Raw genomic sequence first — 26096 nt, 5'->3', positions numbered from 1 at the left:
TACATTCTCCCCCATAACCACAGCTTCAATAACCTTATATACGTGGCTAAATAACCAGTACCATCCATATTCATTGAACAGGACTTAAGAAAAATTAGAGAGCAGTTGGCTATCACCAAGCTATTTATACCACTGAACTGCCTTTATATTTATGCTGCCATTTTGATCATTGTGTTTTACAGGCATGATGTGAACAATCACTTGAAAGTGATAAGACTGATGATTGTTATTACATGTTATAGTACAAATTCGACCTGTGCCTGGCACATCTTCCTGTACTAGAGTATTGACTTTCTGATAGGCAGGAGGATGTAAATATTAAATTTAGTCTTAACTAAAAAAAGGAAATTATAATTTTCCTGCTATAGCACGTTTAATTAATTGAAGCAAAATAAAATCTATTTACCTCATATTGGGGAAATATCATTTAACAATATAATCCTAACTCCTTTTAAGTGATTAAAAGTCACAGATAGTTGGTAGCTGTCATACTGTGTAAAACTGGTATCAGAATTGTGACGATGAAATATTCTCTTTTTTATGCAAATGCATAGTAATAATGAACAATATTATGTACCAAGCTTCATGCTTTAGGTAACTAATTGCATGTATTCAATTGTATCTAGGATAATTTCATATTAGCTAGGTGTCAAATGCATAATAATTATGATTAAATTATTAATTAAATAGTAAAATAAGCATACTAGAGTTTCCAAGTGGACATGGAAAATAAAATATATTAGAATAATCAAAAATATTTATTAAAAGCCAAATGATGAAAACATTGTATATATAAAAGCAGCCTGGAGCTATATGTCACCTTAAAGTGTTATAGTATGTTCCAGTGAGGTGGTTTAGCAGATAAAATTTCATGCCTTGAAAAACCAAGGACCTAAATTTGATTCCTACCCATATATGTTTGGAAGACTTCTATATTCACTAAATGACCACATCACATAAAAGCTTACACAGAATATTAATAATGAGACTAATGAGAACAATAATAATAAGAAAAAGAAAAAAAACAAAACTCTAGGAACATTTTAAAGAAATAATGTATTGGCCTTAAAATAGAAAATACAACACATTTTCTTAGTAGATTAACTATTCATAGAAAAACTAAAAGGTTTTTACTGCATTCTATTTGAAAGGAAAAACACATCAGATGGATTGTGTAAAGAAAGAGAGAACTGCAAACTGTAAAATTAATATAGTCATTGCAGAGGAAAGAAACAGACTCTAACCCAAGGTTATATAGCAAACATTTGAAGGATTTACTGCAAAATATTAACATATTTAATCCAACACATCTTACGATGATAAAGAAAGAAAACTGGAAAAAATAATGCCTGAATGTAATCATAGCACTTAAAATGTGGCAAGATATCTCAAGTTCAAAGATACCCTGAAATACATCAGAAATTTATAAATAGGTTAATTTATTATGGAATAAATACTGTAGTATTAGCTTAGTGGTTAAGAGCACTTACTGTTCTTAAGAGCATACACGTTCAGTTTCCAACATCCATGAAGCCACTTGCAACCAGCTGAAAAAGCAGCTCCAGGGGATATCAATCTTCTGGTCTCCCAGGTGCCTGTGTTCATTTACACAAATCTATAAATAGACGTTCACACATAACAGATCATTAAAATAACAAGATTCATGAATGTATTTTCTGCATAAATTATGAATAATAAGCCTTCTACATAGCAAACATAATTGATGCAATGTAGTAAGTAAGCAGACAATTCGCAAATAGTATGAAGAGTAAATTAAGGATTAATGCTTACATAGTTCAGTAACCATAAAATGCTAAACTTCACGATTTAATTGCAATGTGGATGTTAAAAAGAATCTAGCATTTGAATTTATGAGTGAAATTATTTTATAAATTATTTTATTTATTTACATTCCTGCCATTGTACACTCTCCTCCCACAGTTACTCATCCCATTCCATCTCTTGCTTCCCTGACTCCAAGAGGATGTTCCCCAGATCCTGCCAGGCACCATAATCCCTGTGGCCTCAAGTCTCTCAAGGATTAGGCCAGACAAGGCAGTCCTCTGCTATACATGTGTGAGGGCCTCAGATCACCTTGTGTATCCTGACTAGTTGGTGGTTCAGTGTCTGGGAGATCTCGTCCTTCCGGATTAGTTGAGACTGCTGGTCTTCCTATAGAGGTTGCCCTCTACTTCAACTTCGTCAATCCTTCCCCTAATTCAAAAACTGAAAGAACTCAGAGACTGATACCATTTTAAAATATATGTATCATTTAATATTGAATTGGATAGTATGGGTTCTTTCATATAAAATTGATGGCAATATGTATTTATTATATTCTTTTGAGATAAAATTTGGCAGTATTTATACAAGTATTACATTACTTAACATCATTCCAACAACGTGTTTTGTAATATATACAAAATATAAGGTAAATAATTATCACTGAGTACAGTGCCTAAGTCAGTGTCCATGCTGATTTTATGTAGCAAACTTTAGTTAATGAAAATGAAAATAATCTGAATGCCACCTTTAGGTTATTATTTAAACAAGTGAGCAGACTACCATTTATTAAATGCATGTTGTTCCATGAAGAAATCTCCCATGCACATGTATTCAAGATATATCGGTAAATGAAAAACAAATGACAGTATATTTCATTATGTAATCAAACTTCATAAACAGAAGACTTACACATATTCTATAATTCTGTCAATGTAGAGTAAACCTGCTACAAGAGCATGGGAGACAGTAGAGAGAACACTGGGAGTTCTAGGTCAATTTGAGCTACACAATGAGACCCAATTTTAAAAACAAATAGATCAGATTTGAAAGAAAGTCTGCCTAACCTTTCTTAGTGGTTACATTAGGATGTTTTAAGAAAGCAAGTTATTCTTTGACAATTCCATACATGCACAACACATGTATGGAAGCCCTCTACCTTCCCAATCTCCTATCTGTCCCAACCAACCTACCATCTTTAGAACAAATACCCATAGCAGGTGTATGTCTTTTATCTCTTTGCTTCATGAGCCCCTGGATTTAAACTGAGCCTCTTCTGTGAACATGGGCAAGAAGCTATACACTTAACAATTGGTAAGACACCCGTGGCTACATCATTTTCTATTCTCCAGCACTGTGCTTAGTTCCATTGAATAGTCAGGGTCAATATTATATAGGGTCTGTTCAGATAGATGTAACTATTGTGAGTTCCTGAGTGCCACAACTATATCATGCTCAGAGGACAGCATCTCACAGATATCCTTACCTATTAATTAGCGCTTGAAAGAGGCCAAGCCCTGCATATCACCTAATCTCTAAACTGGAAGTTATCTCCAATGGTGAATCATTTGAAAATGAAAACTTACTTTTCTCCAAGGGAATCTCACTGGGTACCTAAACTAATTTAAGGGTAGACTGCGTATAAAGCACTAAGGGAAATGAACATCATCTTTGGAGTATCCTTCTCTCATAATGGGTCAGGAGTTTTCCTTCAGAATGTTTTTTCCTTTTGTTTTTTGTTTATTTTTCTAGCAATTTTTACTCTGTATGTTTTGTGTATATATTTTTCCTGGTTTTATGTTTCCATGGAATTCCTGAGTGTGTGAATGTAAGTCTGGGTCTCTGTGTCTGTACCTGATTCTTGTACCTTGTATTGGCTGTTTTCTATCTGCTTGTTTTGTTCTACTCCAGTTCAGTAACTTTCATTTTATTTTTATCCCTTAGGTGACTGTTTGTTTTCTAGTGAGAGTCAGAAGAATGTAGTTACAGATGACAGCAGAAGAATAGAAGAAGGGGGGCAATAGAGGGAAGGGAAATCATAATTCAAATATATTGCATGAAAAGGTCTAATTTTAAGAAAAGAATTTTAAAAACATACTTTCTAGGGCCTGTCTACCCCCTTTTCTCAAAGTCCTAACTAATTTCATATTAAAAGTTAATGAAAATATTTTAAACCCTTTCCAAAGCACAGAAAATTATTTGTTTACAGCCAATCTGGAACTGCTACTATGGGAGTGAAGCTTCTGTAGAGTTGCAATAATGCAGAAAGAAAGTCTTTAAATGCTCTCAGAGATATTAGTCCACTGAAGTCCAGTGGGAGTTTCACATGATGGATCTTACAAATTTTCAATGGGAAGATATACATTTTTGATACTTCAGTTTTCATGAATTCTTCAAGATCAAATTAAAAGCTATATGCGATACAATCATGGAGTAGGTATGATCCTTTGATATTTTAAAAATTAACCCAAATAATACTAAAATACCATTAATAAATCAGAATATATATTATCCTAAGCCCATATCAATATGACAATGAAGAAAAAGATATAGATGTGTATCAGTGGAAAAAGTGGAAAAGCTGTTTCTGGAGAGGCACTATTTTATTTCTGGGACAATTTCACTTCATTGGTAGATGGGTTAAATCAAAGTCTGTTAATGAAGGTATGCAGTAAAAGACCATTCTCTCAGTACGGGACTCTCAAACCCTGATGTATAGAGATCTAGCATTTCAATCAGTCATCTGAAGTAAATGTGGCAATGTCTTTAAAACAGTATAATGATTGTAAAGGGCTTAGTGTTCATCAACATCTCTTCTTCAAGCAGAATACTTCTCATTTCATTCTTTGGTGTAACAAAATTCCAAATTCAATATCATGTAAATTAGATGATGATGGTGATGCTGATGTGGATGGTGGTGGTGGTGGTGGTGGTGGTGGTGGTGGTGGTGGTGGTGGTGGTGATGGTGGTGTTTGTGGTGGTGGTGAAGATGATGAAGAAGAAGTTCAAAACGATCTTTTGGGACAGAGAAAAAAGCCCATTCTATTTTCAGTGTTTTTCCTACCTTTAGTGTGTCTAGGATCGACAGTGAAAAACAATCTATTTTAAGTGCTAGTTTGGGAAGGAAGATGTTTAAGCTCATCAATACCCCACCAAACAACAGAAGAGAAAGCAAATTTTGTCATGAGAAATTTATATCTCTTCTCACAAGAAACTCTTATCATAACCATAGCAATGAATCAGTTTAATTTTGTGATGCAGCAAACTGCCTTTCAGAGTTTAGCTAATTAATATAAAGTGATCATTTACAGAGTGCAATCCCTGGCTGTCAGGACCAAAGCCCATGGATTTTAGATCTTGTTGTACTAGGATTCTAAAAATGAATGACATAATCGATGGCAACGTGCAACCATGAAAGTCTTACCATATAAGTCACAGAGAAACCAAATTATATTCTGTGTATCAGGTTAGAAATTTTATATTCATATGTATTCAGAGTTTCAAAAAGTAAAATGATTGAGGTTAAGAACAAGGCATTTTTTGGTTTGCATTTAAATCTCTAGTGTGCAGTTTGGTTTTGGTGGATCATTACACAGTGTTTCATTTTATTTTATTTGAACTGGTGATATAAGTTAACTGTACAGATTAACGAGCCTCAGTTTGATATTTCCATAATGCAGACAGCATGCACTGGACCAATTTAACTACGTTTTTTCACTGACATTTCTGCAACTTACAAAACTTAGGATACTCTATTCTACTTTTAGGGAAAAAATGATTTCCATAGGATATAAAAATCCTTAATATATTTTTAGAACTTTTTTATTTTAGAATTTTTATTTATTCTTCACACATGTACACAATGTACCTTTATCACACCGATCCTTAACTTGGTTTACTCTCTCTGGATACATTCTATTTCTAGTTTCATGTTCTTCATATTTTCCTGTTTTATTTTCTTTATAATCCATTGGTTCACTGAGTACTGCCTCCTGGGATCTTCCCTAATTCATTGACTTAATTGTGTACAGAACTTGTGCATACGACTGTGGATGGAGTGAGTCCATAGGTCCAATAATTGTGTCATGTCTAGATGTCACGATTGCATCCTCCCGCTCCTCACATTCTGCCTTCTCCTTTTCTGCAATGTTTCTCTAGCCTCATGCTCAGCTTTCTACCTCTCACGGTCTAAGCACTTATACCTGTTACACAGATCTACAGTAATTGCTGCCCAGTACACCTATACTTTTCTCTGATCGCAGCTCATAAAAGCAGTAATGTATGGACAAAAACACTAAGAATTGGAAGGCTGTTTGACAACATGGCCATTTATCAAAACAGGAATAGTAGGATCCTGTGTATTGCCATGTGAGCCATGGGAAAACTGTGACTGTGTTTATAATATGACATCTTACTTTCCTGCTATAGAAGAGGCTTCAAAGTAAAAAAAAACAGCAGTTGCCCACATTCATAAGATTTACATAATTGTCTTCATACTTCTGAATTTTCAACTGGCACAGTAATATCTAGTTTTATCAATATCCATGCCAATGATATAATTTTGCTCTTTTGATGGTTAAATAAAGGTCTAGTGACTATATAATTTATTTTTACAATTTTGTAACACTGATATAGTGAACAGTGAGAAGGTAAAGACATTCATGGATTTATAACTGGGATAGACAGATTCCTTCAGGTACATATTCCTTCAGTGGTACTATTGAATCACACATAATTTCAGTTTTATATTAATTTCTTTAAAAGTTATATTAAATTTTAGACCCAACAAACATATACCAGGGTTCTTTGTTCCAGCAAAACTATACAAACACTTTCATTTGTATTTGTACTTCACCAACAATTTGTGGGTTTAGTTTTTTTCATGAAATTTTTAATAATTACTGTGCCATTATTTAAGCATTTATTCAAATATATAGCATATTTAATTGCATTACTTTATTTCTGAAGAATAAGATATTGTGTATCGTATAGATATGATCCATGTGTCAGATAAAGAGCCAGTAAAGTTTTCTTTTCTCCATCATTATTAACTTGGTATCTCTTAATGACACTCCCTTGTGTAGATGTGACATATTTCCTGTATCTTTTCCTCTTTTGTAGAGCATCTTGGTTCTATCCAGCTTCTGGCTATTATAAATAAGGCTGCTATGAACATAGTGGAGCATGTGTCTTTGTTATATGTTGGGGCATCTTTTGGGTTTATGCCCAAGAGAGGTGTAGGTGGGTTTTCAGATAACTCAATGTCCAATTTTCTGAGGAACCTCCAGACTGATTTCCAGAACGGTTGTACCAGTCTGCAATCCCACCAACAATGGAGGAGTGTTCCTCTTTCTCCACATCCTCGCCAGCATTTGCTGTCCCCTGAGTTTTTGATCTTAGCCATTCTGTCTGGTGTGAGTAGAATTCTCAGGGTTGTTTTGATTTGCATTTCCCTTATGAATATAGATGCTGAATATTTCTTTAGGTATTTCTCTGCCATTCGATATTCTTCAGCTGGGAATTCTATGTTTTGCTCTGAACCCCATTTTTCAATAAGGTTATTGTCTCCTGCAGTCTAACTTCATGGGTTCCTTGTACATTTTGGATTTAAGCCCTCTATCTGTTGTAGGATTGGTAAAGATCATTTTTCAACCTGCCATTTTGTCCTATCAGCAATGTCCTTTGCCTTACAGAAGTTTGCCAGTTTTATGACATTTGTTGATTCTTGATCTTAGAACATGAGCCTTTGGTGTTTTGTTGAGGAAATTTTCTCCAGTGCCCATGTGTTCGAGATGTTTCCCCACTTTTTCTTTTATTAGTTTGAGTGTATCTGGGTTGAAGGGGAGGTCCTTGATCCAGTTGGACTTAAGCTTTCTACAAGTCAGTAAGCATGGATTAATTGCCTTCTTCCACATGCTGATCCCCAGTTGAATCAACACCATTTGCTTAAAATGCTATCTTTTTTTCCATTGTATGGTTTTGGCTCCTTCCTCAAAAATTAAGTGCCCATGGTGTATGGGTTCATTTCTGGGTCTTCAATTCTATTCCACTGGTTTATTTGCCTGCCTCTGTCTCATAACCTTGCAGTTTTTGTCACTGTTGCTCTGTAATAATGCTTGAGTTCAGGGATAGTGATTCCCAAGGAAGTCCTTCTATTGTTGAGGACAGTTTTAGCTATTCTGTGTTTTTTGTTATTCCAGATGAATTTATGACTTGTTCTGTCTAACTCTATGAAGAATTGGACTGGAATGTTGATGGGGTTTGGAATGAACTGTATATCGCTTTTGGTATAATGGCCATTTTTCCTATATTAATGCTGCCAGTCCATGAGCATGGGAGATATTTCCATCTTCTGGAATCTTCTTCAGTTACTTCAGAGATTTGAGTTTCTTCTTATACAGATATTTTACTTGCATGGATAAAGAAACCCTGAGATATTTTATATTATTTGGGGATATTGTGATGGGTGTCATATCCCTAGTTTCTTTCTCTGCTTGTTTAGCTTGTGTGCAGAGTTATTTTTATACACAGCCACTTTGCTGAAATTGTTTATCAGGCTTAGTAATTCTCTTGTGGTACTTTTGAGGTCACTAAGTATACTATCATATCATCTACAAACAGTGCTATTTTGACTTCTTCCTTTCCAATCTATATCCCTTTGACCTCCTTTTGTTGTCTGCTTCCTCTGACTAAGACGTCTAAAACTATATTGAATAAATTGTTAGAGAGTGAGCAGCTTTTTCATGTCCCTGATTTTAGTGGGATTGCTTCATGTTTCTCTCCATTTAGTTTAATGTTAACTACTGGTTTGCTGTATATGTTTAGGAAAGGTCCTTAACTTCCTATTCTTTCCAGGTCTTTTATCATGAAGGGGTGTTGAATTTTGTCAAATTTTGTCAAATGGTTTCTCAGTATTGAAATAAAAGGATCATTGGGTTTTTATCTTTGAGTGTGATTATATAATGAATTACATTGATGGTTTCCATATACAAAACCATCCCTGCATGCCTGGGATAAAACATACTTGATCAGGATGGATGATTGTTTTGATGTGTTCTTTGACTCATTTTGCAAAACTTTTATCCAGTATTTTTACATCGATATTCATAAGGGAAATTTATCTGAAGTTTTCTTTTTTTGTTGGGTCTTTGTGTGGTTTAGGTATGAGTAATTGTGGCTTCATAAAAGGAAATCGATACTGCTCCTCCTGTTTCAATTTTGTGGAACAGTTTGGACAGTATTGGTATGAAATATTCTATGAATTTTGGATAGATTTCTGCAATAAATCCATCTGATCCTTGACTCTTTTTGTTTGGGAGGCTTTTAATGATTGCTTTTATTTAGCTTTGGTACTTGGCATTAGTGTAGAAATTTGTCCTTTTTCTCCAGATTTTCAGGTTTTGTTAAATATAGGCTTTTTTAGGACGATCTGATTACTTTTTTAGTTTGCTCTTATTTTGCTGTTATGTCTACCTTTTCATTTCTGATTTTGTTAATTTGGACAAACTCTGTTTGCCCTCTCATTAGACTGGCTGTGGATTACTGTATCCTGTTGATTTTCTCAAAGATCCAGCTTTTGGTTCTGTTCATTCTTTGTATAGTCTCCTTTTTCTACTTGGTTGATTTTAGATCTGAGTTTAATTATTTCCTGCCTTCTATGACTCCTGCACATATTTGCTTCTAAATGTTCTAGAACTTTTAGGTGTGCTGTCAAGTTGCTGATGTCTGATCTCTTCTGTTTCTTTATGCAGGCACTCAGAGCTATGAGTTTTCCTTTTAGCACAGCTTTCATTGTGTCCCAAAAGTGTGTGTATATTGTACCTTCATTTTCATTAAATTATAAGAAGTCTTTAATTTCTTTCATGTCTTTCATTTCATTCTTGACCAAGTTATCATTGAGTACAGCATTGTTCAACTTCCATATATATATATATATGTGGGTGTTCTTTCCTAATTGTTATTGAAGAACAGCCTTAGCCCATGGTGGTCTGATAAGATGCATTGGAGTTTTTTTCTATCTTTGTGTATCCTTTGAAGCCTGGAATTTGACTGATTATATGATCAGATTCGGAGAAAGTGTCATGAAGTGGTGAGAAGAAGTTATATCCTTTTTTTGTATGATAGAATGTTCTAAAACATGTTAACTCCATTTGGTTTATACCTACTGTTAGTCTTTCTATGTCTATGTTTAATTTCAGTTTGTGTGATCTGTCTACTAATGAGAGTAGGGTGTTGAAATCTCCTACTATTATTGTTTGCCGTGCAATATGTTCTGTGTTCTTTAGTTAGGTTTCTTTTATGTATGTAGGTGCCCTTGTATTTGGAGCATAGATATTTATGATTTCGATTTCATCTTAGTGGATTTTTCCTTTGATGAATATGAAGTGTACTTCCTTATGCATTTTGATGACTTTTGGTTGAAAGTCGATTTTATATGATATTTGAATGGCTACTCCAGCTTGCTTCTTTAGAAAGTTTGCTTGGAAAGTTGTTTTCCAGCCTTTTACTCTGGGGTAGTGTCCGTCTTTTTCACTGAGGTGTGTTTGCTGTACTGCAAAATGCTGTGTCCTCATTACATATCCAGTGTGCCCATCTGTGGCGTTTTAGTGGTGAATTGATTCCATTATTGTTGAGAGATATTAAGGAGTAGTGATGGTCACTTTATGTTATTTTCATAATTGGAGGTTAGTTTATGTTTGTGTGCCTCTCCTCGTTGTTGTGAAAAGATTGATTTCTTGCTTTATCTATTATTTTACTTGACTCCTTGTGTTGGTGTTTCCCTGTTAGTGTCCTTTGTAGGAATGGATATGTAGAAAGATATTGTGTAAATTTGGTTTTGTCATGGAATATCTTGGTTTCTTCATCTATGTTAATTGAGAGTTTTGCTGGATACAGTATCCTGGGCTTGCTGTTTTGTTCTCTTAGTGTCTGTATGACATCTGTCCAGGATCTTCTGGCTTTCATAGTCTCTGGTGAAAATTCTGGTGTAATTCTGATAGGTTTGTCTTTATATGTTATTTGATCTTTTCCCTTACTGCTTTTAATATTTTTAATTTGTTTTTCACATTTTGTGTTTTGACTATTATGTGATGATAGGGTTTCCTTTTCTGGTCCAGTATATATGCACTTCAGTAGGCTTTGTGTATGTTTATGGGCATCTCTTTCTTTAGATTATGGAAGTTTTATTCTATAATTTTATTGAAGAAATTACTGTCCCTTGATGTTGCCAGTCTTCACTCTCTTCTATACCTGTTATCCTTAGCTTTCATCTTCACATTGTGTCCTGGATATCCTGTATGATTTTTGCTAGGTGCTTTTCGTTTCACATTATCTGTGACAGTTGTGTCAATGATTTCTATGGAATTTTCTGCTCCTTAGATTATGTCTTCTATCGCTTTTATCCTGGTGGTGATTCTCACATCAGTGACTCCTTGTTTCTTTCCTATGTTTTCCATTTCCAGGGTTGTCTTCCTTGTGCTTTCTTTATTGTTTCTATTTCCATTTTTAACTCCTGGATGGTTTTGTTTATTTCCTTCTCCTGTTTTGCTCTTTTTCCAGTAGTACATTAAGGTAGATTTGAGTTCCCTCTTTCATGGATTCTACTTTTTTGCCTCTGTATTTTCTGTTGTCCTGTATTTTCTTAAGGGAGTTATTTATGACCTTCTTAACATCCCCCATCGTCATGATAAAATGTGAATTTAAATCTAGATCTTGCTTTCCTTATATCTTTAAATATCCAGTGTTTGCTTTGGTGGGAGATTTCGGCTCTGATGAGCCCAAGTAGTCTTGATTTCTGTTGTTTTCATTCCTGTGCTTGCCTCTAGCTATCAGGTTGTCTCTGGATTTAGCTTGTCTTGCTCTTTCAGACAGTGGCTGGACCATCCTCTAGCCTCATGTGTGAGGACTGCTTTAGGCCTGTTTTCCTTTTTTTTCCTCCCAGTTAGGGGAACAGAGTATTCTGCTCTCATGCATGCATTTGCTCCTGTCCACTGGCTTTGAGATGTCCCTGTGGGCAGGAACCAGAAGGAACTTCCCATACTTCTCCTAGGTACTTCTGTGGGGAGAGGAGGCACAGAAGGCCCAAGGTGTTTTCCTCTTGAGTCAGGAATCTAGGCAGAGAATGGTCTCCTCTTGTTTCCCAGGAGTGTCTGCTCCCCTGAAGGTCTAGTACCCCACACTCAGGATTTTTGTGCAGGGAGTTATTTGACCAGTTCTGTTCAGATCCAGGCACAGTCTGGAACATGGTGCTCCTGCAGTTTTACTCCTCCTGTATTCCTGTGTCCAGAGGCACTATGCTATTTTATCTTGGGCCAGAGATGTGGGTATTGGTGGGCACAAGTGGCAGTCTCTGTTCTGTGTAGGCCCAGTACTGCCCACACTCCTGGGTGGTCAGCTCTCCCACAGCATCTAGAAGCAGGGAACCCTGGGCCGGGATCAGGTTCAGGAGCCAGCTAGAAACTGGAAGTGCCTGGTCCCAGAGGAGTTCTGACTTTGTATGTCCCAAGTCCACCAGTCAGGTCAGTTAGAGCAGAAAAGTTGGACTCACCTCTGGTCTCAGGCCTGAACTCTCTTGTTGGGCTGACTTTCAGCTTTCCATGACGGCTGCAACCAGAAATGTCCTGGCCCTACTGCTCCTAGGTCCCTATGCACATGAGGCCCAGATGAAGCTAGGTGTTTTTTCCCGAGTTAGGATTATGAGTAGAGTTCTCAGGGGTTTCTGCCCCTCTTAGGGTCTGAGACGTCCCCACCCCACATGGGATTTTGATGTAGAATACTGTTTGGACCAGTTCAGATCCAGGTGTACTTTGGACTGCAGGGCTCCTGCAGCTTGACTGCTCCTATATTCATATGTCCAGAGGCAATATGCAGTTTCCTCTTGGGCTAGGGATGTGGCCTAAGGTGGACAGAAGTGGTAATCTCTCCTTCCCTGAGGTCACAGTATTGCCTGCTCTTCTGGGTGATCAGCTCTCTGTCCCACAGAGTTTCCAAAGGAGTTACAAATGTTCATTCCCTATCCTACAGGTCTCCAATCTTTCCAAATCTCCTCCAAAGTGTGTTGGAGTAGACCCCTCTCGTTAAGGGGAGGTACAACAGGCCCCATCAGACAAATAGGGCTGCAAAACTTCTCTTAAAGATAATCTCTTTGATTTCTCATATTCCACAAATGGATTAAGTCCTGACACCTCTCCACAGGAGACTTTAATACCGTTGACAGCTGTCAAAGCAGGGCAGAGAGGTATGTGCACTCACAAAGACAGTCAAAGATCTCCCCCATGTCCACCAAAGTACCTGATGCAATCTGCTTCAGGTAAAGTGAGTTTGAAACCTGATTCTGCTGACAAAGGGGATTTCAGAACTTCCCTATTAAATAAAGAGGACCTTCAAAGTCCTCCACTATTAAGTAATGGGCTTAAATCATCTCTTATTGTCCAAGGGAGACAAAGTGCAGTCACACTTCCCCAAGTGAACCTCATAACACACATACCAGCCCAAGCAGAGAAAAAACTTTCTGCATGTACACCATTAGATCAAGGACCATTGACAGTATCAGAAGGCACTCTTCAGAGTTCCACACCCATGCAAGATGTGGCAGAAAATTCTGAGTCTACCCATGGAACTCTTGTGCCTTGTGCACATAAAAAATGTGATCTTCCAACCTGACCATGTAGCCCAGTGCTTCCTTTGTCCCTATACAACAGAAATTATTCAAATATCCTCTACCACCAAAAAGGTCCCTCCTGACACGTCATCAGGCCCAAAAGAGCCAAGTTTGTCACAACACACAGTCAAAGAGCCATGCAGACTCCATATTTATACAATATGAAGAGAAGATAAAATATCCCCTTCCTCCTCAGGGGACTCTAGGTCATTCTGTCCTGAAAGGAGAGGCTCCAAAATTTTCCACATATACTAGAATTTCTACATATGCTAGAATTTCCCAAAACTGAGCAATATTTTCTGAGTAGGACTCTATCTCATAAAGAGACTGTTGGACAAGAAACACCTACAAAAGGAGTTCTACCCACAGTAACATATTTAGAAATGGCTTGTGGGTGTGACACATGTACAAAATATGTTCTAAGACATATTCCATCTGTAGAGAAGGTTATGGATCCAACCACATGTGAACGAGGAGTGGGGGAACATGATACGCAAACACCAGTGTCTGTAGCATACTCTACAGGTAAGGATAGGTATTCTGTCGATTCCATTTGTGCAAAAGAATGCATATGACCTCTGCAAACTTCACAGGAGGCTATAGGAACTTCCTTATCTCCTCAAGATCAGCCATCTTCCCCAACTACAGAAGAAGCTACACACTCTTCCAAATATACACAAATGGTTTCCAGTCCTTCTTTACACCCACAAGCAGACCCAGAACATCTGCCATATACGTCAAAGGCTTTGGATTTTACCTTATCTTCTGAAAGGGCTTTGGAACCTGTTTTGCCTATCAATCAGGCTAGGGAACCTGACACTTCTATACGAAAGTCTGTTTCCTCTTCTCCAGGAGAAGAAATTTTTCTTGGAACTTCCTCAATTACACAATGAAATCTAGAATAATCCTTATCTCCTCATGAGGCTCTCAGACCTCTCACATATGTCCATGATGCCCTAGGAGAGGTCACATCTCCAGAGGTAGCTCTAATACCTAACCCCCATTCTGATGTCAGTCAGGATTTCTACACATATACAGGGTACATTAAGACCTTCCTCATCTGAGAAAGATGTCTTAGGGCCTACTTCATCTGAACTGCATGCTTTACAACTATCCCCATCTACCCAAGGAGATTTATTTCACATGTCCACTCTGTGGAGAAAGAGTTGACATTCCCCCTCTACCAAAGTTGACCACAGGCATCCTGTTTGAACCAACAAATTTTTAAGATTTGATCCTTCTAATGGAGTCTTGAGAAATTTCTCCTCTAAGGAAGACAGTTTCAACCTTCCCCCTTCTGCCAAAAGGGATCTTGTGCCATCTTCTGCTGCCAAAGAGACACCAAAAGCTAAAACTGCTCCTCACCTGAGTCCCACACCTTCTCCATCTGTCGAAAGGGCCTTGGAATTTTCCAAAAATGACGAAGGAATTGTGAAAAGTTGCCAATCCTTACAAGGGAATGCTGGACATCCCATGTCGCCCAAAGATGCTCAAGTAACTCCTCCTTCTACCCAAAAGGCACGTGCACCATCTGCCCCAGAGTTTCAGGGAATTTCTTCACCCCTTTCAAGGGCTCCAGAAAGTGTTCTCAATGCTCAAAATGATTTGTCATTGTGAAAATTTGACTTCAAAAATACAAAACATTTTTTATGTTTCCAAAGGTCTGAAGGAAAGTCCACATCAAAAAAAATCATTTAGACCTTCTGCCATTAGCCCAATATATCAGAAAAATCCCATGTTATCTAAAGTGTCCAAAAATCAATCTGTCTCTAGCACTCTTCCTGGGAAACATTTACCATCTGCCATACAATCCCCAGGACAATCGAAATCTAAAAAGTGGTATTTAAAAACTTTTCCATCTGCCCAAAGGTCTTTAGGATGGTCAACAACTTCTCCAAGAGCTCGTTGAACCTAGAGAACAAAAGAATTAAAGCCATCTTCCCAGGGTGTTTTCCCAAGAACCACATATTTCTTCTTTTACTTTATACCAAGCAGAAGGCCAGCTTCCTTCTCCCCATCTCTGATCTCTTCAACCTATTTGTTCTCCATCCCAAATGGCTGTTTACTCTGAATTAGAGGCCAATTAGTAAAACATAGATAAACAGAGGGAATATCCGAGATTCAGTTGCTGTCAAGAAGACACTTGTGATGTCAGAAAAGAAGTTAGGGCTCTCCAGGATACAAGAGCTTTTTCAGGCAGGACCTACTGATGATGTCACTGAGAACTGCCATGGAATACCAGCTGAACAGATTTCTTTACATTGACCAGATTCAAGGGTGCTCTTTCCGGGAGTGTCTCCTGGGATACATTAGAAACCTTTACATTCTACATCTCTCTAAAGCTAGAGACTTCTGCTTTTTTATTGGTTGCATGCTCAGAATGGAGAAAGTTAGTCAGGGCCTTGGCATGGGTAGATAAGACCTAGGAACAAAGAGAGAAGGAGATTATTCTGGAGATTAATTTTATTCCCAGGTCCAATCCTGTGACAGAAATTTCAAATCCCTAACTTTTCTGTTTCCCAGGTGCAGGTATTTTCCCTACAGACCTTAATTGAGTGAATATTGTGCTATATTTTCTGATTGCAAATTCATTGACAGAGAACATTATATATGTTCCTGCATGTGTACTCAAAAATTTCATGTATCCAATTCCATTTTTTGCAATGAATTTGGCTACAAACGGGGCCCAGCTTTAGAGTGAATATAACAGTGTAAATATTGTGTACCTCCTTCAAATGATAAACTCCCAAATTCTTATTTTATCCATAAATTACCAGACATCAGTTAAGCAAAGGACAACATGGACTATGTTATGTGGTTCTGTAGTTCTATTAGATATCAGTTCTCTAATATCGACATTCCTGTGGTCCCAGGGCAAGACTTGAGGGTTTTGGTTGTTTTTCCATGATTCTTGTTCAAGCCAAACATCAGATTCTGGGTGATATGCAGCAAGAAGAATGGCTTGATGCCCAGTGAAACCTCAACTTCAATAGGTTATAAGAACAGGAGGGAGTCTATTTGGCATTGTCATATGTGGATCCTATATTCTTGTCCTAGTTATACATAATCAATGTAAATATTCCATCGAAATTCATAATAGTAGGAGCCACCAAAGGTATATATATATATATATATATATATATATATATATATATATATATATATTGATATTGATATACCAGGCACCAAAACTAGATAGGATTGTTGTAGCTAAGAAGAGCATGTTGCCAGGAACTGGATATAGATCTTTCATGAGAGACACAGCTAGAGCATGTCAAATACAGAAGTGAACGCTAGTGCAAACCAGAGAACTGAAATGTAGATGTTGAGAAATGATTACAAGTGCTGAATGGGCTGTCAACCCCATAAGAACGACAATTCACCTAACCAGAGCTTTCTCGTACTAAACCAATATTCAACGACTGTGTATGGACAGATCTATGACTACAACTGCATAGGTAGCAGAGGATGGCCTTTTTGGCCCCCAGTGGAAAGAGAAGCCCTTGCTCCTACCTAGGTTTGCCTCCCAGTTCGAGGGAATGTCAATGTGCAGTAAGGGGTTATACAAGAAGGTTAGTGGGACTGTTTAGGGATCTCATGAACAGGAACCTGGGAAAGGAAATAACATTTGAAATGTAAATATAAAAATATCCATTAGAAAAAGTAATAAAAATTGCTAAAAAGTAAAAAAAAAAAGAATGAGAGAGAAAAAGAAAAGGTAAGAGCCAGCTAATCACACCTATTGACTCACAAATCTAAAGGGTAACTGTCAGGGAATGGTAGTCAGAGTAATACTAGTGGAAAGACTGAGATGATGAAGTCTCAAATAGAAGGTCTTCTCTCTACTAGATATCAGTGTCAGACCCAATCTGCACTATAGGAGTCCAAAGCAAGGAGGAGTGTACTCTGAGCTGAGGACACAATACTTGTCTTTCCTTTCCTCCTTAGGACCTTTCTCTTCTTGGAAAAATTATAAAAGCCATGAGCTCTCAGGAAACAACTAGGCCCTTTCCAACATCTGACTTTTGGAATAAAGAAATTAATGATATAAACACTCTGATTTCAAGGAATCATAACAAGCAGGGATGTCCAGATGATTGTGGGCGGCTTTCAGTTCCTGATCCCCATATGTTGAAGGCTCAGATAAAGGATATCTCTTCAGCAAACCTACTCAACCCCTAACCAGGGCTCACTGACCTTTCCAATGTACCAAGTATTTCTTCTTTTTTTGAACAAATACAGAAGGCCAACTTCTTTCTCCCCATCAATGTTCTATTTACCCTCTTTCTTCTCACTCTCAAATGCCTGTTTACTCTGAATTAGAGGCCAATTATTAAACTCTAGAGGTACTGAAGCAATATCTGAAAGGCAGTTGCAGTCAGGACAACACTTGTGACATCACAGATGAAGGTAGGGCCCTCCAGGTTACAAGAGATTTTTCAGGCAGGCCTAATGATGATGTCACTGAGAACTGCCCTGGCCTACCTGCTAAAAAACCTCCTTACATTGAACAGATTCGAGAGTGCCTTTTCCAGGAGTGTCTCCTGTGACAGAGTGGAAACCTTTATGTACTACATCTCTCTACAGCTAGATACTTCTTTTTGCTTCATTAGTGGTTACTTGCTCTGAATGGAGAAAATTAGGTGCTTGGCATGGGTAGAAAAGGTCTAGGAACATGCAGTGGAGGAGATAATAGTGGATAATAATTTTATTCCCAGGTCCATTCCTGTGACATACACTTCAATTACCTAGGTTTTCTCTGTTTCTCAAAGGCAAGTATTTTCCCTACAGACCTTCAATTGATGAAATATTGTATTATTTTTTTCTACATTCCTTGAGAGGGGACATTATATATATTCCTGAACGTGTACTCAAAATTTGTTTTCCAATTCAATTTTTGCAATGATTATGGCAAAAAAGGGGCCCAGGTACAGAGTGAGTATAACAGTGTGAATATTGTGTACCTACTTTAAATAATAAACTCCCAAATCCTTATTTTTTTCAAAAATTTTAAGACATCAGTAAAACAAAGGACCACATGAAGTATCGAATTTGTTTCTCTAGACTTTTTGATATCAGTACTACAGTATGAAACGTCCAGTGTCCCAGTGACAGATTTCAGGGTTTTGGATGCCTTACCATGATTCTTTCTTCAGGCCAATCTAAAGATTCAGGAGGATGAGCAGGGAGAGGAATTACTGAAGTCCAGGGAACCCTGAACTTCAGTAGCTTCATAAGAACAGGAGGGAGTCTATTTGGCACTTTCATTTGTGGATTCTGCATTCTTGACCTAGTTGCGCAGTATCCATGTTAAAATCCCACCTTACTTCATCTCTGCAGAAGCCATCAAAGCCATATATATATATATATATATATATATATATATATATATATATATATATATATATATTCTTTGTCACCCAAACTAGATAACATTGATGAAGCTAAGAAGTCCATTCTGCCAGGAACCAGATATAGATCTTTCCTTAGAGACACGCACGACAAATACAGAAGTGAGTGCTAGTGGCAAACCAGTGAACTTAAATTGGACCTCTTGTTGGTAGATTTTGAGAAAGTATTACAAGAGGTGAAGGGTCTTTAACCGCATATGAACAACAATGCAAATGAATCAGTGCTTTTTGTACTAAACCAATATTCAAGGTAGGTACACGGACAGAACTATGGTTGGAACTGCATATCTGGCAGAGTATGTCCTTCTTAAGCATCAACGGAAGGACAACCCATTTCTTCTCCCTGGGTTAGACTCACAGTTCAATGAAACATAAAGGGGCAGTAAGGGGCATAATAGAACAAGATCAGGAGCATGGTTAGGGATCTTATGGGAAGGAAATTGGGAAAGGAAATAACATTTGGATATAAATATAGAAATATCCAATTAATAATAAGGAATAAAATATGGTAAAAATAAAAAAATATGAAAGAAATTAAAGAGCATGACCAACTAATCACACCTATTGACTCAGAAATCTAAAAAGTCACTGACAGGGAATGGTAGTCAGAGTAATACTAGTGAAAAGACTGAGACGATGAGGTGTCTACTAGGATCACTTCTCTATTCCAGATAACACGGTCAGACACAAACTGCACTAAATGAATCCAAATCATGGAGGAGTTTACTCTGAGCTGAGGACAGAATACCTGTCTTTCCCTTCTTCCTTAGAAACTTTTTCTTCTGTGAAAAAAGAATAAGAGTCATAAGCTCTCAGGTAAACAAGTATGCTCTTCCTAAACCTTTGATTTTGTAAGAAATTAATGATACAAGCTCTCTGACGTCCAGGAACCATAACAAGCAGGGAAGTCCAAATGCTTCTGAGAGGCTCCCAACTCTTGATACCCATATGTGGAAGACTCAGACCAACCTCAACCTCTCAACCTGAATCCTCTCAACCCCAACGCAAGACTCACCAAGCTTTCCCATAGACCACATATTTCTTCCTTTTTTTATACAAAGTCAGAAGGGCAACTTCCATCTCCCCATCTCTGATATCTTCCTCTTTGTCCTCCATCCCAAATGGCTCTTTACTCTGAATTAGGAGCCAATTAGTAAACCCTAGAGGTACTGAAGGAATATCTGCAATTCAATTGCAGTCATGGCAACACTTGTGACACCAGAAAAGAAGCTAGGTCTCTGCAGGATACAAGAGATTTTTCAGGGAGGGTCTAATGGTGATATCACTGAGAATTCCAATGGCTTACCTGCTGTAGAGCTTTCTTACATTGACCAGATCTGAGGGTACACTTTACAGGAGTGTCTCCTGTGACACAGTAGAAACTTTTACATACTACATCTCTCTAAAGCTAGAGAATTCTCTTTGTTTCATTATTGGATACATGCTCTGAATGGAGAAAGATATGGGCTCGGTATGGGTACAAAAGATCTAGGAACATGGAGTGGAGGAGATTCTTCTGGATAATAATTTTATTCTCAGGTCCATTCCTGTGATGTACAGTACAATTTTCTTGTTTTTCTCTGTTTCCCAAGGGTCTGTATTTTCCCTATAGACCTTTAATGGAATGAATATTCTATTACATTTTCTTATTGTACATTCCTTGTAGGTGACTTTATAATATTCCTGAATGTGTACTCAAAAATTCTGTTTTCCTTTTCAATATTTTTGCAACGATTTTGGCAAGAAAGGTGACACAGCTATAGAATGAATATCACAGTGTAGATACTCTGTACCTTCTTCAAATTATAAACTCCCAAATCCTAATTTTGTCAAAAAATTACAAGACATCAGTAAAGCAAAGGGCAACATGGACAGTAGAATGCGATTCTGTTTTTCCATTAGATATCAGTTATGTAAAAACTACCATGCTGTTTTCCCAGTGCCAGACTTGAGTGTTTTGGATATTTTATCATGGTTCTTTCTTCAGACAAAACATAGATTCATTTGGATGGGCAGGGAGAGGAATGGGTTCAGGTACAGGGACACCTCAACATTACTAGTTTCATAAGAAACGGAGGGCGTCTATTTGGCATTGTCATTTGTGGATTCTAAATAAGTGAGCTGTTACAAGGAATCAATGTTAATATTATACCTTATCTCATGTGTGTAGGAGCCACCAAAATATAAATGTGTATATATATATGAATATTATCTATTATATTATCATATATATATATATACATATACATATACATATACATATACATCATATACACATACACACACACACACACACACACACATATATATATATATATATATATATATATATATATATATATATATATATCAGCCACCAAAACTAGATAAGACTGTTGAAGCTTAGAAACGCATGCTGCCAGGAACAGGGTATAGATGATTCCAGAGACACAGCTAGAGCACGTCCAATACAGAAGTAAAAGCTAGTGTCAAACCAGTAAACTGAGAACGGACCTCTTGTTAGATTTTGAGGAAGGATTACAAGAGCTGAAGGGGCATTCAATACCATAAGAACAACAATGCCAACAAACCAGGAATTGCAGGTTAAACCAATATTCAAAGAATGGATATGGACCGACCTAGTGCTCAAACTGTATATGTAGGAGAGGATGGCCTTGTTGGGCACCAATGGAAGGAGAAGCCCTTTGGTTTCATCCCTAGCTTTAGCTCCCAGTTCATGGGAATGTCAAGGGGTAGTAAGGGTGGTTGTAGAGGAATTGGATAGGGACCATCTAGAGATCTTATGGACAGAAAACGGGAAATGTACATAACATTTGTAATGAAAATATAAAAATATCCAATTAAAGAAGCAAAAAACTTTTTAAAAATAAGAGGAAATGAAAGAAGTTATAGAAAAGAGAATTGCCTGCTAATCACATGGATTGACTCAGAAATATAAAGAGTCACTGTCAAGGAATGGTAGACAGAGTAATACTACATGAAAGATTGAGACGATGAACTCTCAACTAGAAGCACTTCTCTCTTCCAGATATCAGTGTCAGACACAATGGGCAAACTGTAATTTCTTCATCCCACACATAAGTGTTGCCTTTTATTTTTGATGTTGAAAAATAAATCGAGGCTTGGATTTGAGAAGCATCACTGATCATAGTATTCTGCTAATGCATTTTATCCAAGATTCTTAAATATACAACTGCCAACAGATCCCAGAACACACAATTTACTTATTACTAAGCAACATTAGCACTTTAAAGTGTATTTCAAGGCTGTGCCATTTTGGAAACTAGAACTCCTAGGTACTAAGCTGTAGGATTTATTTAATTTACTGTTCAAAAGGATTCCTCTTTTATGTGTGTGAGTGTTTGCTGGCATGTATATATCTGTACCTTGTCCCTTCAGAAGCTAGGAGAAGACAATGAGTCCCTGGCATTGGAATTGCAGATGACTGTGAGCTGTCATGGGGTACTGGGAACTGAGCAAGTTCCTCTCCAAGATCAGCAGATTTCCATAGGTACTGAGCCATTCCTCCAACCCTATTTTAACTTTAACCAAGTGTATTCATCACCACTAGAAGGTTAACAAAAACCTAAAATCAGTCCCTTTGTACTGCCCTCTTTTCCCACTCCCTAGAGACAAACATTTGTAATTATCCATGCCATTTGCCGCCATAATTTAAATGTTTTGATTAGTCAGTTTTAAACATTATCAATGAGCTGAAAATTAGCTTGTAAATAAAAAGAATTTGCTAGCAAAAATCAGCAAAAGGTTTCTGTAGGGGATCTCCTCAGTCTTCATTCTGAATTCTTCAGATTCATTCCTGCCCCATTGCCCTAACCCCTCTTCTTGCAACACAGTGGCTCCTCTTCTATTTTCATGTCACATGTCGGTGATCACTCCCACCCCTACTGCCTTAAGGGCTCTTTTTATCCCTTTCATGGTCCCCTTCCCAGTTTATTACACACACACCCAACATAGGTTCCCCATTGAGAGGTGGCAGGCAGATTTTGTATGAGGACTGTAACAGGATTTCAGAATGAAGGTAAACTGGACTGTGCAATGACTTCACTTTTTCTTACAAATTTGCAATTATATTTCAAGAATGTATGCTTTATTATCTATTATCTAGAGCATTAAAATATGTAATAATAAAGAAACAGACTGACAGAATCTATTCGCCAATCTCACTTTATTGAAGTCTATAAATTAGAAATCTATGACAGAAAACAAACTAATATTGATATAGAGACACTGAACTTACACAGTCAGCACAGGAAACAAATGTGTCCCAGTGTTTACCAAACACCACAACAGTCATAAAAACCACACATGTGGTGAACATGAAGCAATTTTACCTGACCCTGCTTTCTTTCTTTCTTTAAAACGGTACTAGGCACTGTAATATACATCCTGGGCCTGTTTGTGCCTGCATGCTGTCACCTGGCTCTGCCCCTTGTTTCCCTTTAGTTGAAAATTATAAAAAGAATGTTCAATGCTCAGTGATGTTTCCTAAATTCTCATGTAAGGATCACTGCAAAGGGCTCACCCATGGTCCCTATGCACACACCATTCTGCTCACGCATGCTGCTCCAGTCCTCGCAGGCAGCTTTCTCTACCGAGGACATACCACAGTCACATACTTTTCAAACACAAATCTGACATAATGGTGACATTTTGGAATAGGTCACAACATTAACTAAGGCTTAGAGATACGGCTCAGCGTTTAAGAGCACTGACTGCTCTTCAAGAGGTCCTGATTTCAAATTCCAACAACCACATGGTGGCTCACAACCATCTGTAATGGGATCTGATGCCCTCTTCTGCTGTGTCTAAAGACAGGTACAGTGTAGTCATATACATGAAATAAATATATAAATCCTTATTATTAAGTCAATCTCTAAGCTATCCACAGCAGAATGTTAGGCCAATAAAAATATCAAGAGATAATGTAGTCTAACACACTTAGTTTGATAATCTTCTGCGGTCTTCACTGTCTGAATGGCCTAGTTGGTGTACAGCTGGGATTGGATACTGACATCTAGATTCCCAGTTCATGGCTTAATGTTTTCAAGATCTAAACACCACATTTACCTTTACTAAATGATCTATGTAAGGATTCTTGTTCTTTTAATTTAAAATTCAGCATTTCATAGTACTGTAACTCTAATATGCCAATAAATCATAAAAAATATATTATATATAAAATATATTATATACAATATGTAACATATATATTTTTTCTCCCACATTGATTGGGTGGGACTCACTTCTAACAAATGTCCCACTGCATCTACTACACAGCAAACAAACAAGATAAGGTGTTTTGTGGACTAGATTGGTATCTGGGATAATTGTTTTGTAATCATATTAGTTAACTAAACCTGTGTCAGTACTGATGTATGACCTAACTACAGATATATCTAAGATAAGTGTGAACATTCCATACATTCTTTTTGAGGGTATACAATTTCTTTCCAGAGGAAAGTGTTTTCTCCTGCATTCTTACCAAAGAGTCCCCGGTCCATCTTGAGATCCAAGATGAGGGTATAGCAGGAACTGATGATACAAAAGATGACCACAGTTAAAAGAACACCATGGTGTCAGAGTGACCTCATTCTGGAGAAAGAAGAGAGAAGAGGAAAAGGAAAGAAAAGATTACTAGATTGAATTACAGTTCCTTAGTAAAGGTAGATTCTTCATAATGCTATAAAAAATCAAACTGTTAAAATAAACATCCTTAAAAGAATCATTGTCAAACAATTGTTAATAACAAATATGACTTCTCTGATGTGCCACAACAATCATTGACCTAAGAGTATACAAAATTAAACAAATGTTTACTAGGGGTCTGTAACATTTTAGTGTACTGTTTGGATGTCTAAACATGAAATTTAAACTTCTACCACTAGGTGATAGCTTACGGTAAAAGATTGGGGAAAAAAATATTGCAGAAAGAACAGGAAGAGCCTGCACCACTTTCTCTCCAAGAGCACTAGGGGTATTTTTTACTTTAGAGACTGCTTCACACACTGGATCATGAATGTTTACAATTCAGGAGCACAGAGGATTCCAGAGAAAGTGCTGAGAACACAACAGAGGCTGTGATGAGGCACTTACTTCTCCTTTATGTTTATGGAGTCGAGCGTCCCTCAAGCTACAGAGATCCATGACTTTCCCTCCCCGCCTCTGCCAAATGAGGCTTCCCCCATACAAAGGCTAATCTGTCTTTATGCTGGAAACTTTTGGCTTTATTTTGAGAATACAATACAGAACATCAAATCAGAATAAAAATAATTTGTAAATATAGTTATACAACTTAAACTTTTTGGTTTTGAGTGCTGTTTGCTCCCTGTAATCCTCCTCTGCTAACTTCATGAGTCCCCATGATGTTCTCCTGTTTCAAGATATGGCTAGATAACCAATAAGCTGGTTCTGAATTACCAGGAAAAATAATGGTGCACATGATCTAACCTCAAAAAGTTTTAAATTTTGGTCAGTTTCTCATACTTTCTCATGCATTCTCCACAATTTGTCCTATTAAAAAAGTATTTACTGATCATTTTAAAGGTATTAAAGAGTTGAGTATGGAATGATCCAAAGGTAACTGATAATTTGCTGAGTAACAGACATTTGCTACGTAAGTGAAGCTGAGTTCAAAGGAAGTACAAGGAACTGCAAAAACATCAAGGAGAATGGGAGATTCCCACAGAAGGAAATGCATGCCCGCAGAATTTGTGATATTTCTAGAAAAAGAAATAAACCATATTGCGAATGCTAGGAGGACAAAGTGAGGCAATTTAAGGTTGAAGACATTTTTGAAAAGGCTTTAGGTAAGAAATTGTGTTTTGTTTAAAAAAATGTTGCTTATATCTAGGGTTTATAAGACATAAGACAACACACAAGATAGTTTGTAACCACTTGAAATAAAATTGGAAAAGATATAGGTCTTGATTTCTGAATGCCTTCTTGGGCCTTAGGGTCATTATTTAATCAAATAAATGCTCAGACATTTACTGACACCAGAATTGCACAGTCAGAAGGAACTGATACCTTGCAGGTCTAGAACAACTGGAGTCAGTATGTCTTATGTCATAAGATGCATAACTGTTTGCTGACACCATCATTATTAAATGGTAAGGCACATAAACTTACAATTAGGTATATGTTAAAATAATAGACAGTCAGAATTTATCACTTCTTCCTGGTTTTAAACTATATTTTTCTCTACCCTTCCCATGTTGCATACA

At 37.2% G+C, this 26096-nt stretch overlaps 1 long non-coding RNA gene across 2 annotated transcripts; it reads right to left on the bottom strand.

Moving 5' to 3' along the window:
• Positions 1-1472: 1472 nt before the first annotated feature.
• Positions 1473-24467, bottom strand: LOC134484322 (uncharacterized). Of its 2 annotated transcripts, none has more exons than XR_010061725.1 (3): positions 24356-24467; positions 14807-15863; positions 1473-1615 (listed from the first exon to the last, which is right to left on the bottom strand). It is a non-coding gene; the product is annotated as an uncharacterized LOC134484322 (long non-coding RNA). The 2 variants fall into 2 exon arrangements; XR_010061724.1 differs by lacking the exon at positions 24356-24467 and adding an exon at positions 17639-17761.
• Between the last annotated feature and the right edge of the window lie 1629 nt (positions 24468-26096).

The sequence above is a fragment of the Rattus norvegicus genome, chromosome Y, assembly GCF_036323735.1.
Source record: "Rattus norvegicus strain BN/NHsdMcwi chromosome Y, GRCr8, whole genome shotgun sequence".
NCBI classification, from domain to species: domain Eukaryota; kingdom Metazoa; phylum Chordata; class Mammalia; order Rodentia; family Muridae; genus Rattus; species Rattus norvegicus.
The sequence above is the reverse complement of the archived record's forward strand: the minus strand, read 5'-3'. Positions and strand labels throughout refer to the sequence as shown.